The sequence below is a fragment of the Citrus sinensis genome, chromosome 5 (assembly GCF_022201045.2).
Source record: "Citrus sinensis cultivar Valencia sweet orange chromosome 5, DVS_A1.0, whole genome shotgun sequence".
NCBI classification, from domain to species: Eukaryota; Viridiplantae; Streptophyta; class Magnoliopsida; order Sapindales; family Rutaceae; genus Citrus; species Citrus sinensis.
In genome coordinates, this window is record NC_068560.1 from 18,099,865 (window position 1) to 18,112,298 (window position 12,434).

The window sequence follows — 12,434 nt, forward strand, 5'->3', positions numbered from 1 at the left end:
ATTTGAAAATTCGATGCCAAAAACCTAACTCGACGCTCCTATAGCGACAATTTTTTTTTTTTTTTGTCGCTATAACCTTTAGCGACAAAAATGGCATGTTTTAGCGATGAAACTGTTCATTGCTAAAGCCTTTTTTGTTGTAGTGAAAACTCTTATGGAGAGTCGAACACTTGCTCTTACCATTGTAAGTGAAAGGATTCTCCCATTGGACCAAAAGCTCATTGGTACAAGATATAGCCTTTGAAACACTGTAATGGAGATGACAGTCCGATGGTTGCCTCATTAGAACTAATGGGATAGTGAATCGCCAGGTTGTTTAATTGCCTTTGTCAACAAATGGAGTATGCTATAATAAGAATGACATTAAAATTTTATGATTGAAGATTGTTTCTTTGCAGTAAAAAAGTATTGTTGCTTTACCCATTAATTTTTTGTGGTTTCACTATTGGCATAGTCTCTAGGAAATGTAAAATTTTGTATTATATATCGATCCCATATTTAGTATGGAACAATAATGGATTCTATAAGCTCCTGGAGTCTTGAAGTGGAGCAAGCTCCTAGAGTTAAAAGTTTCTATATCAAATATTAGAAATAACCAAGTTTTGAAGAAATTTCGCTTCATAATTCAGTAATAGAAGAATCATTATTGATAGAAAGAGTAAGGTAAAGTTTTGTTTTATGTTTTAGCAACAATATAAAAAGGGCACATGATTTGGGATATGATAAGAATTGAATGATTTGAAAGCTTACACAAGTATGAAATGATTAAAGCATGTTTTTAGATGAGCTTCCTCCTTAAGGCTCACGATTTTTTGGAAGTGAGAGTAATAAATAAGGGAATAAACACAAAACAATCTTTTGAATATGGTTTGCATGACCTACTTAAAGTTGGAAGGAAATGGAGCTTCTACAAAATCAGAAGTAGTTGTACAATTAGCAGAGATACACTTACGAATAGCTTCTAGGTTTAGACAAAAGTTATGGAAGTAATAATACATATTCTTAGCATGTACTTATTTATAGTCCACTCTTTATCTCCCTACACAACATTATCTTCAAACTTATTATGCGAAACTTTAGAATACGCACAACTGCCAGGACAAAACAGAATAGCGGTGGTGGCAGCAATAATAAATATTCTCAATATACATATAGCCCATTTTTTTTTATTTTTTCTCCCAAAACGATGCAGCTAGAGGTTGCCAATGGGTTGAATGGCATGAGGCCTGGCACGGGCACGACACGAGGCATGGCACGAGGCATGACACGAGGCATGGCACGGCACGGCACGACACGTGTTCGTATAGCACGACACGGCACGAACACGTTTCAGTAGAGCACGTGGAACGACATGGTACGCATGTGGGATGGGCCCATTTGTTTTCTTTTTTCTTGCAAAACGATGCAACTAGAGGTGGGCACAGCTCTAGGCATGTTACAGACACAGCATGGGCACAACTCGAGGCACAACACAAGGCACGACACGGGCATAGTACGGGCACGATACAAGGCACGACATAGGCACGACACGTGTTCATATAGCATGAACACGTTTCAGTAGAGCACGCGGCACGACACGGCACGCACGTGGGTTGGTCTGAGCTTAGAATTTTAGGCATGTGGACATTAAAAGCATGGCACGATTAGAGCTGGGCTAAAGCACGGCACGTGAAAAACACGCAATAAGCACATTTTATTTTTGGGAGCACCTAAGTTACGATCAATGTATCTTACGTTTTTTGTTTTATTCTTCTTGGCAAATTTCATTTGAGTCCCTTAATGTTTCTTTATTTTCTATAATTGAGGAAGTATTTGTCTCCTCTCATCTCTTCTACACCTATTTTTTATCCTTTCTAGAGTTGTATTTATTTCTTTTAATAACAACAGATGATTATCAAACTCATATAGATCTATGAATTCAGAATATATTTCTGGTCCTAAATTTATTAAACCTATTCTTTCTTGCTCTAATAAATCTATTTTTTGATTTATTAAATTTATATATGTACTTACTATGTTTTCCCATCCTAAATGCATACGTTCTGTACTATTTATTAATTCATGTATTGTATTAACAGCTTGGTTCATAATGTTTCAGTTTTATACCAATATATTAAAAATTGTATAAATTTATCAATAAATTTCATTTTCTTTTCTATCAATATTTCTCCTCCTGTTGTATCTATATTTCTTTCTCTAAGTTCCTCAGTTAATTCAAGTTCTATATTTCTTATATTATTTTTATCAGTTTTTAAAGCTTTTATCAAATTCTTTATTTCTTCTTTATTATATACCTTTTAATGTATATAAACTATTAACTATTGACTGTATAGGGTCCATAATTATGGTTCTTATGGCTCTGATACCATTTTGTTCATATGAACTAAAGAGTAAACAGAAAAACAAACTAAAAAGTAAACAGAAAAACAAACTAAAAAGTAAACAGAAAAACAAATGAAAAACAGAATAAACTAAAACGAAAGAAAATATAATAGTATAAAGAATTACAGAAAACTAAAATGAAAATACTTTAAATACTTTAGGATAAAAATATAAAGCAATAAACAATATTGCCGAATTTTTTAACTGTTTTTATAAGGTATACATATCGTATCTTCTATTACTATCATTCCTTACATATAAGGTAATAACTTGTTCTCCTTCTATTACCCTAGGTATATTATTAAGAAGACTAGGAAAATAAAAATCATAGTAATTATTATTAGTTTCTAAAATATATGCAGGATTATTAGTCATATCATAAAATAATTCAATCTGTATAAAGTATATATTATTATTTATTATACTAAAATAATATCTGATTTCCCTCTGAGTATCTATGTTTACAAAATATTCTGATTACAGGTACGTGGCTTGTTATCCCAAAGTGCAGAGGATACTAACGCCCAATAGGGATCGTCTATCCAATTTACGTCATGGGTTGCTTGCCGATATACCTTACAATCAGTATATTTGTGTTATTTTAAATTCTTATATTTCAAATTCTTCGTTATCTGAATTTTCTACGTAATTTATGTATGATGGTCCGACTTCTCGATTTTCATGTTCTATATATGCTAAGGCTATGTCAATTCCTTGCTCTATTGTTAACATAATTATATTATGCTTTAAATTATCTATTTCGATATGGTTTATAATTTTTCTTTTTATTTCTTTTGGTAAATTAAGAGTATATACTGCTTGTAGATCTTCTGTTCTAACTAGCTCTTCTTTACTTAAAAGATATGAACTTTGTTTAAAAGATCCTAAGTCAAAGTCTATTATCATCATATAATCATTATATGTTATTCTAGTGGTAGAGTTCATCATATATTCTTTAGAATTCCCAAGCAAAATATCGTTATTCATGTTTAAATTAGCTCTTCCTCCATAAATCTCCTCATCATCAATCATCAACAAACTTCCACCAACAGATAAGGTTTTAGAATTATTACCTAAGTTGTTCTTATTTCTTTGCCTTCCGATCCTTTTCCAGTGACCTGCAGCCTGGTTGTCCTTATTCCCTCAACGGCCTCCTTGCCTCAACGGGATCAGCGGACTCGAGCGGCCTTTCTGTATGGATTTTGATCGTTATGCTTGGAAACTTTGAACAAATTTAGGTTTCTCTTTCCTTTCTTTGGTGTTGTTTTGTTTATGATTTCTGATGGCTTGATTCTGGATTCTGAGCTGAAGAGTTGTTTAGTTATTCATTTCTGAGAGAGTTTTTTTGGAAAAGATTTCGTAATGGAAGCTCTGAGAGCCTTTCTTCTTTTTTCCTTTATTTATAAAAAAAAGATTACATTCTTGCCCTCTTATGATTGGGCCTTTTACATTATTGCCTACGTTCTATTACATTATTGCCCTTTTATGATTGGGCTTCTTACGTCATTGCTGACATTACATATCACTTACTTTAGCATCTTTCAACTTTAGCATCTTTCTTTTTGTTGCCTGCCATTTTCCTTATCTTGTCGGGCATCTTTGTTTATGCTGTCTGCTTTATCTTGTCGGGCATCTTCTTTATGTTGTCTGCCACTTCCATGAGTTGATAAGCTTGATCCATAGTTTTACTGCTACTGGGGAAACGCATAGTGCTTATTTCATTGATGAAGTCTAATAACAGATTTGATGGTGTATGACTGTCTTCAGAGGTTATGAGAATATAGTTCTGGAATTTGATGATGGTTCTGAAATTTCTTTTGTATAGATCCTTGGCTATGCTCCATATGGCCTTTATTCCTCTGGCTCTTCGTGTTCTGATCCAAGGTTCATTTATGTGTAGAACATTTGTGTAATCTGTCCCAACTTCGACCTTGAAATTCTTAGTGAGATGACCTATAGAGATCATATAAAAGGCTTGATATTCTACGTTCTGATAGTATTCTGGGCTTATGGTGTAGAATTTTAGGTATATGGGTCTTTTTTGGGCGAACCTTGATACTTCTTTTATTAATAAGTCATCAAGGCTGGCTATTTCTTGAAGATTTATATCTGGATATACCAAGTCTAAATACCCATATTTTGCTATCTTTCCAACAAGGAGTGGATCTGCTCCTTTTGTAGCAATCATTCTAGGATACATATTTTTTCATGGTGCCTTGAAAATTGTATTATTGTGGGAACAAGTGGAGTACACCCATGTAGAGAATTGTTTATATTCTTCTTCTTTTGGATTCAGGGGTTTCTCCTCTTCTTCTGTATAAGGGTTGTTTATTTCTATGAACTTTTTTGGAGGATCTGATTTCGGAGACTGGACTTCTATAGATATGATTTTATTTGGAACTGGGTCAAAGATTGGTTTATCTTCTCTGAAGGGTCCACTACTGCTTCCTATATTTATTGGGTTAATGTTTATTGGGCTCGTGTTTATAGAGAGCGCTTTTGTTAGGTCGTCTATGTATGACTCTAACAAATTTACTCCTTTTTCATGAGCTTCAGATGCTTCTTTTAAATAGTTTATTGCATCAATTATATCAGATGCTTCTGTTTTGAGCCTTTGTACCTCAGCTTCTATTTTCCCGATGATTCTATTTACTTCGGGATTCATTCTCCAAATTCTATGTTCCTGCTTAGGAAATCTGCAAGGAAATTGTTAATTCCTTTTATATGGACAATTTTAAAATTATAATATGACAGATAAACTTGCCATCTATGCAATCTTCTGTACTGAGGTTCATTTGGTAAAATCCTATTAACAAGAGCGTTTACCTGGGAATTATCAGTTTCTACAATAAATTGTTTTTGGAGTAAAAATAATGAGAATTTTTTAATTCCTTTGTATATTGCAAGGAGTTCTTTTTCATGTACAGGATAATTAACCTGAGCTTGGTTAAACGTTCCACTAGTGTATCGACAAATTTCATTTATATCAGTTTTAAGTATTGCTCCCCAATATAAGTCAGACGCATCTGTTTGTATTACTAATCTATCTTTTTCATCTGGTAATCTTAAAGTTGGAAGGTTTTTACATTCTTCTTTTAAATTTTTTACAGTTTCTGTATGTTCTTCATTCCATCCTCTAGTATTATTTTTTCTTAATAATTTTTGGAGTATATTTCTCTTTTTTGATAGGTCTTTTATAAATCCTTCTGCATAATTTAAACATCCCAAGAATTTTTGTATTTGTTGTTTATTTTCTAATTTATCTGGAAACTCAATTATTTTTCTTCCTATATGGCTCTGGAGTTTGATTCCTTGCTTGTCAAGTATCATTCCTAAAAATTCTATTTTCTTATGCTCTATTACTGCTTTTTTACTAGATAGTACTATGCCTTCTCTAATACATGTATTAGCAAATTCTTACAGATGGTGTCTATGTTCCTCTATTGTTTCTGAAGCTATCAATATATCATCAACATAGACTATAATGTAATTGTAGTCTCTAAATATTTTATCCATCCTACTTTGGAAAATTTGTGGAGCATTTTTTAATCCAAAGGGCATTACTAACCATTCATAATGACCTTGTGGGGTACTAAAGGCTGTGTAAGGGATACTATTATTTTCCATTTTTATTTGCCAAAATCCTGACTTACAATCAAATTTTGAGTAATATGTTTTATTTTTTATAAGATTTATTAGTACTTCCTTATTTGGGAGAAAATATCCATCAAATTTTGTATATTTATTTAGTTCTTTGTAGTTTATTACCATTCTTGCTTTTCCTCTAACCTGTTCTGCTCTTTTCCTAACCATAAAAGCTGGACTATTATGCGGACTATTACTACTTCTAATAAGTTTTAAATTTAATAATTCTTTTATTTGAATTTTAAATTCTTCTCTATCTTCTTCTGTATACATCATAGGTTTTAGTCTTATAATCCTATTTTCAATTAATTCTATTTTTGCTCTAGGATGATCCGGTTTCCATAATGCTAAAGGATTTTCTTTATAAACTTGCTCAAGCTGTGATTTTATTGTTTCTAATTGTATGTTATAACTTTGTCCTTTTTGTATTAAATAATGTTTTTCCTAAATATACTTATCACCACGCTGGGCTGGCTGAACTCTGTAAGGTTTAAATTCGCGAGGGATGCGGAGAATATGATTACAAGGGGTTTTTAAAGTAATCATATAAGGTGTTTGTTGGTAATATTGGAACTGTTGTATGAAATCATTTCCTAAAAGGATATCACAATCCATACCATTATATTGGAATATTTGATTAATACGTACTATTTTACTTCCTAGTAAGATTTCAAAGTTTAGAATAGATTGATTTACATGTTGTTTATCTCCTGTAATACCAATAATTTTTAATTTTCCATTTGATTCCCATTTATTAGATAAAAAGGATTTCATAATAGTTATTTCACTACCAGTATCTATTAAAGCACAAGTATCTATATCTTTTTCTGTTATATTTATTTGTATATATACAGACATAGGGTACTTTCTATAAGCCTGTTTTAACATGTGTAACAAATTATTGTTTGGCCTTGGATTAAGAAAGTTATCTTATTAGGTTCAATTTTGTAATATTCTAAATCATTTAAAAAACTATTACCTAGTACTATATGTTTTTCTGGGTCTGTAGTCATGAATGAGTCTATATAACAAGCTACTATTATTCTAAGTCCTTCTATTATTATGAGGACTTTAACTTCTTGTTTACAAATATGTTTATTTCCATTGAAGTCAGTATACTCATATGGAACTTCCTTTTCTTTTACTAAGAGTCCTTTATTTTTTGTGTGATTCATATAATTATGGCTTGTGCCAGTATCTAATAGTATAGGTACTTTTGCTGTATAATCTATTCCATTAAAGTATTGTCCAAGTATTTTTACCACATTATTTGTTGGTACTGATTTAATTATTTGTTTATCAGTGTTTAATCTTCTAGAAGAACTTCCTCTTATTAAGGTTCTTCCAGCAAAACTTATAGGGATAATGGAGTTTTCATTACTATTATCAAAAAATTATTTTTTATCATCGATAATTAATTCATAATTTATAGGGATTTTGTAATCTTGGATTATTGGTTCTATAAATGTTGCAATATCTTCACAATCTTTATTTATCTCGATGTAAGGTTTATTACCATATATTTCTCCGTAATTTGAATTACAGAAACTATATAAGGCTGAGTAATGTATTGTCATTATTCTATTACCTTCTTTCATTAAATTTTTCTTTAATAACTTAAAATGTAAGCTTAATGTCTCGTCTATGTTTTTATCTTTAATGTGTACACAATATCTAGGGTGACAAGTAAATAATAATTTAGTACAACATAAATTTCCTTCTATTGTTCCAAGATGTCCTATATTAGGATCTGTAAATCTTTGATCATGTAATGATAAGACTATAGGGCTATCTATTCCTTCTTTAAAAAGAGATTTTATTAAGATTTGTATCTCAGCGAGGTATACATATTGAATTTTTCCTTTGGTTGACTCATTTTTTATTTTTCTCAGTGCTAATTCTATGGATCTCTTATTTATTAAACTAAATCTAATATTTCCTTCAGCTTGTGTAATTGTCACAGCTTTTTCTTGTTCATAATATTCATGTAATATTATTCGTTTTCTTTTAAACATATCTCTAAATCTATGGATTATTCCATATTCTGGTTTTTCCATATTTAATTTTAAAAGTTTATTATATTTTTCTTTGTTAAAAGTAGCAACAAGGCTGTATCCACTTTTATTTTCTTCTTTTTCTATTTCTTCTATTTTTTCATTATCTAATAACTCTTCTTTATTCTGATTCATTTTCAGATTCTTCAACCATATAAACCTCTTCTCCTATGTAGTCAGATAAATTACTTATTTCTTCTAAGTCACTTTCTATATTTTCAAAATCTTCTTTTAAGAGTTTAACCTTTTTCTTTTTTATACAATCTGTACTTATATGTCCTATTTCTCCACAATTCCAACATTTACATTTGGACTTATCTAATATTTTTCTTTGGTTTTTATATTTTCTTTTATAATATTTTCTTCCTGATTTTTTATATTTTTTCTTAAAATTATTATATTTTTTATATCTCTTCTCTTTATTATATCTCTTCTCTTTATGATAAGATTTTCTGCGTTTTTTATGAGGTACATAACATCCCCATTGGGTAGGCATTTCTGTCTTTTCACAACATATTTTTGTTATGTTTTTACTCTTTTTTATTAAACTTCTTTGGATACAAATTTCACTTAATCTCGTATTTAAAAATCTGATCCTAGATCCTAATGTATCTGGGATTCTATTATCACTATTACTAGTATATTTTTCATATTCATTTATGAAATATCCATTCCATGGATAAGGTAATTTAGAGTAATACAAATTTTTATAAATGTTCTGGTCTTCATGACTCATGAATTGTGTATAATAATATTTACTAAATTCACATGTATATTCTTTTACAAAGCACATATTACAGATTGTCAGGTTTATTAATTTCATTCTAGCATTTAATTTATCATATTTTGCTTCATTTTCTGTATTTTGTAACCAATCTTCTCCTAAGAATTCACTAGCAATGTATTCGATTATTCTTTCAATACCTAATCCTTTATCTTTTCCTAATGCTATTTTGGTTGAGTCTTTTATTAATTTTTGTGTATCGTCACTTAATCCTTTCCACCAATTAAATACATTTCCTGTAAAACTTGCTATTAGAATATCTGTTAATATATTTATTTTTTCTTCTTCGGTTTCTACATTCCAATCATCCTTGGATCCATTGAATATGAAAAATAATTTCATTTGCATTCCCCATTCTACTAAAGCTTTTCGGGGTCTATTTTACAATCTAAGTCTAAAAATGTACCTGCATTACTTATTGGCATCAAGTGGTCATTATTAGGTTGGTAATCTTTTTTCCAAGGGGTATTTTTAACGGGCGGATAGTATTCATAAAATGGTCTATTTTTCTTTTTATTTGTTTCATATCTATGGCTAGGTTCTCCAATATCAGGTTTTAATTCTGGACCTCCAGCGACATTCATTTTTATTTGGTATTCTTTTTCAAATTCTTCTAAATCACTAAGGTTAATATCACTAAATTTTTCTGTTAATTCTTCTAATGTATTTTCCATTATTCTGTATCACTAGGTGTGTTTTCTTTTATCTCTAATTTTTCTTTTCCCTTTTCTTCTCTTTTTAATTCTGCTTTTAGCTTTTCTGATTCCTCTAATATTTTTGGGTACTGGGTTTTTATAAACCAATCATCATAACTTCCTGGTTGAGGTTTTGTCATATGTTTTTCAATATTCGTCCCTATTATTCTTGATTTTATCATTTCAAGTTTCTCAACTTTTTTATTTTTCTTTTGGCTTATCTGTATTGTTGATAATTCTATCTTTATCTTTCCTATTTCTTGTTTAATTTCTCTCATTTCTTCTTTAAGATTTAAAAGTATCTCTTTTAATTCGATTAATGTAGTTTCCATAAAATGTAGGGGTGCTGATAGATACTTTTCCTTTTGAGTGTATGTTACATTCAACGTAACATAGTGTTAGCCTTTATTTTTTTATGAAGGTAAATTTAATATTTTATGATTTTATAAATAACTTGAAATTGAATATTTTAATATATTTTATTAGCTCAAGCTCTTTAATTTTATTTAATTCTTAGTTTCAAAAAAATTATAATTGATTTATGCTGATAATTTATTAAATAAATAATTGATATCATGATTTTAATAAATAAAATTATAAATATCATAATTTTATAAATATGTATTAATATTATTATAAATTATGATCTATGACTCTACGTAATTCCAAATTAACGATTAAGTTAACCCTTAATAAAATTATTATTATTGTTGTTGTTAAGTGTTAAAAAAGAATTCTAATACCATAGAGTCAAACTTTTTTTTTTTTTGAAAGAAACCATAGAGTCAAACTTAGTAATTAATATTACATTCTCTTGTTATTATTAATTTATTACTATTGAATATAGACTTGAGTTTTCAATTTTTGATTCTATTAAATTTAAATAAAGGCACATTGATCCAAAAGAGTATATAGACTTGAAAAAAAGATGGCAACAATTTGACATGTGCTCTTAAAAAAATTTAAAAAAATTTAGTAAGCTTTTTTTTAGGCACGGCACGGCATGTGCAAGTACGGCAAGAGTGAGCGAGGCATGTGGGTTGGGCTGGGCCTAAGAAAAAAAATTAGTTACGGCACAAGCACGCGTGAGCTTTCCAATATATTGACAGGGTAAGGGGAAAAATAAAAAGGAAAGGGTAAGGGGAAAAATAAAAAGGAAAGATTCGGATACGCAGACCCGGGTTTTACGTTACAAGAAGAAGAGAGAGCATGTAGGGATTCTTGTATTTATATACAAAAGGGGAATGAGTTTGACGGTGTTATTTATTTATTCAAATTTTAATGCTGCATTCGCCGTTAAATTAACGGAAAACCGTTGTGCTTGGGATTTGTCTGTCAGTCTGTACGTGGATAGAATGGAATAGAATCCGTTTGATTGTTTATATATACATATTTGTTTATTTTTTTTATTTTGTTTTGAAGAGAATAGAAGGATTGGTCTCGATTAGTGAGAACATGTGGGACCCGCGTGTCTGGGTGATTCGAGGGAAGGGATCTCTTACCTCGTTACCCGTATGGAAAGTAGATTACGTGGCGTCACCGAATTGGATTTCAACGTCATGTGGGAGAAAAACGATGACTTGGATTTGCTTGTGATCGTCACTGTTTTGGCCGTGATGGGTTAGGAACAACAATCACATCAAAAGTTTTATGTTTGGGTTGGTGAAATATTTTAATACAATTTATTCGTTTATTTTTGTCACCAATCACAAATATTTTGTTTATTTTGCCCTCCAGCGGAATTTTGTTTATTTATAGAAATATATAATTGTAAGAACAAGATTTATATTAAGTTTTCTTATATATATAAGATTTATATTAAGTTACTTATGAGAAGAAACGAATTGTCACCCTCAAGAGACCCTGCCACCAGGCAACAAAGCCTTGAAGATGCTCAAATTCAAAGCTTAGATAACCGATGTTATTGCTAATCATGATTAAAACTTCAAAAGACAACAATATTGAATTGAATAGGGAAAGTTTAGCATTATCTACAAAATTTTTTAAAAAATGTGACTCTAAAATAGTCATTGAAGTTTCGTTATTTTCAGAAATAATTGCATGTACTTATTTTTGGAGACATGTAGGCTGTCTTTTATGTTAAAAAAAATTACATATACTCTTAAAATTTAGGGAAATTATCTGCCATATTCCTTTAAATGACACCAGTATCAAACGTACTACAACATTTTTCGCTTATATCACTTGTATATCCTAAGTTGACAAAAGAGTTCTAGCGTCCACCTTTTCAGTTACTACCGTTAAGAACTTAACATAATTTGAGCAAAATGACTATTTTACCCTTTAAACTCAAAATGAGGTAAAAAGACAAATTTGCCTTGAAAATTAATGTAAATTTTCAATACACAATTTTTTTATTTTGTTATTAACAATACATTTTTTTATTAAAAAAATGAATTATTAATGGTACATATTATTAACAATTATCCATAAAAAAATCCATCTTATACCATAAAAAATTATTAATAACATATTATTTACAATTATACATATTATACCATGAAAAATTCAAGTTGGAGCTTGGGGGAGTAGATCTTCAATAATTTAGGTTAAATTTTGGAGGAGTAGATTCGATTGTAAAGTAGCTTTTTTTTAGCAATTATTAACAATTATCCGATAAATGGGATGACATGTCATTTTTATCAAAATATATCATATGACATGTCGTTTTTTACTAGGTAAACGGGATGACATGTCGTTGTTTTAAAAAGACTAGATTACCCTTATGATGTCAGCGCTCGTAAACGGCAGTTAACGGATTGGTGGATAGCAGAAGTGTTTTGTCAACTTAGGGTATACGAGTGATACACTTGAAAAGTGTTGTAGCACGTTTGATACTGGTGTTATTTAAGA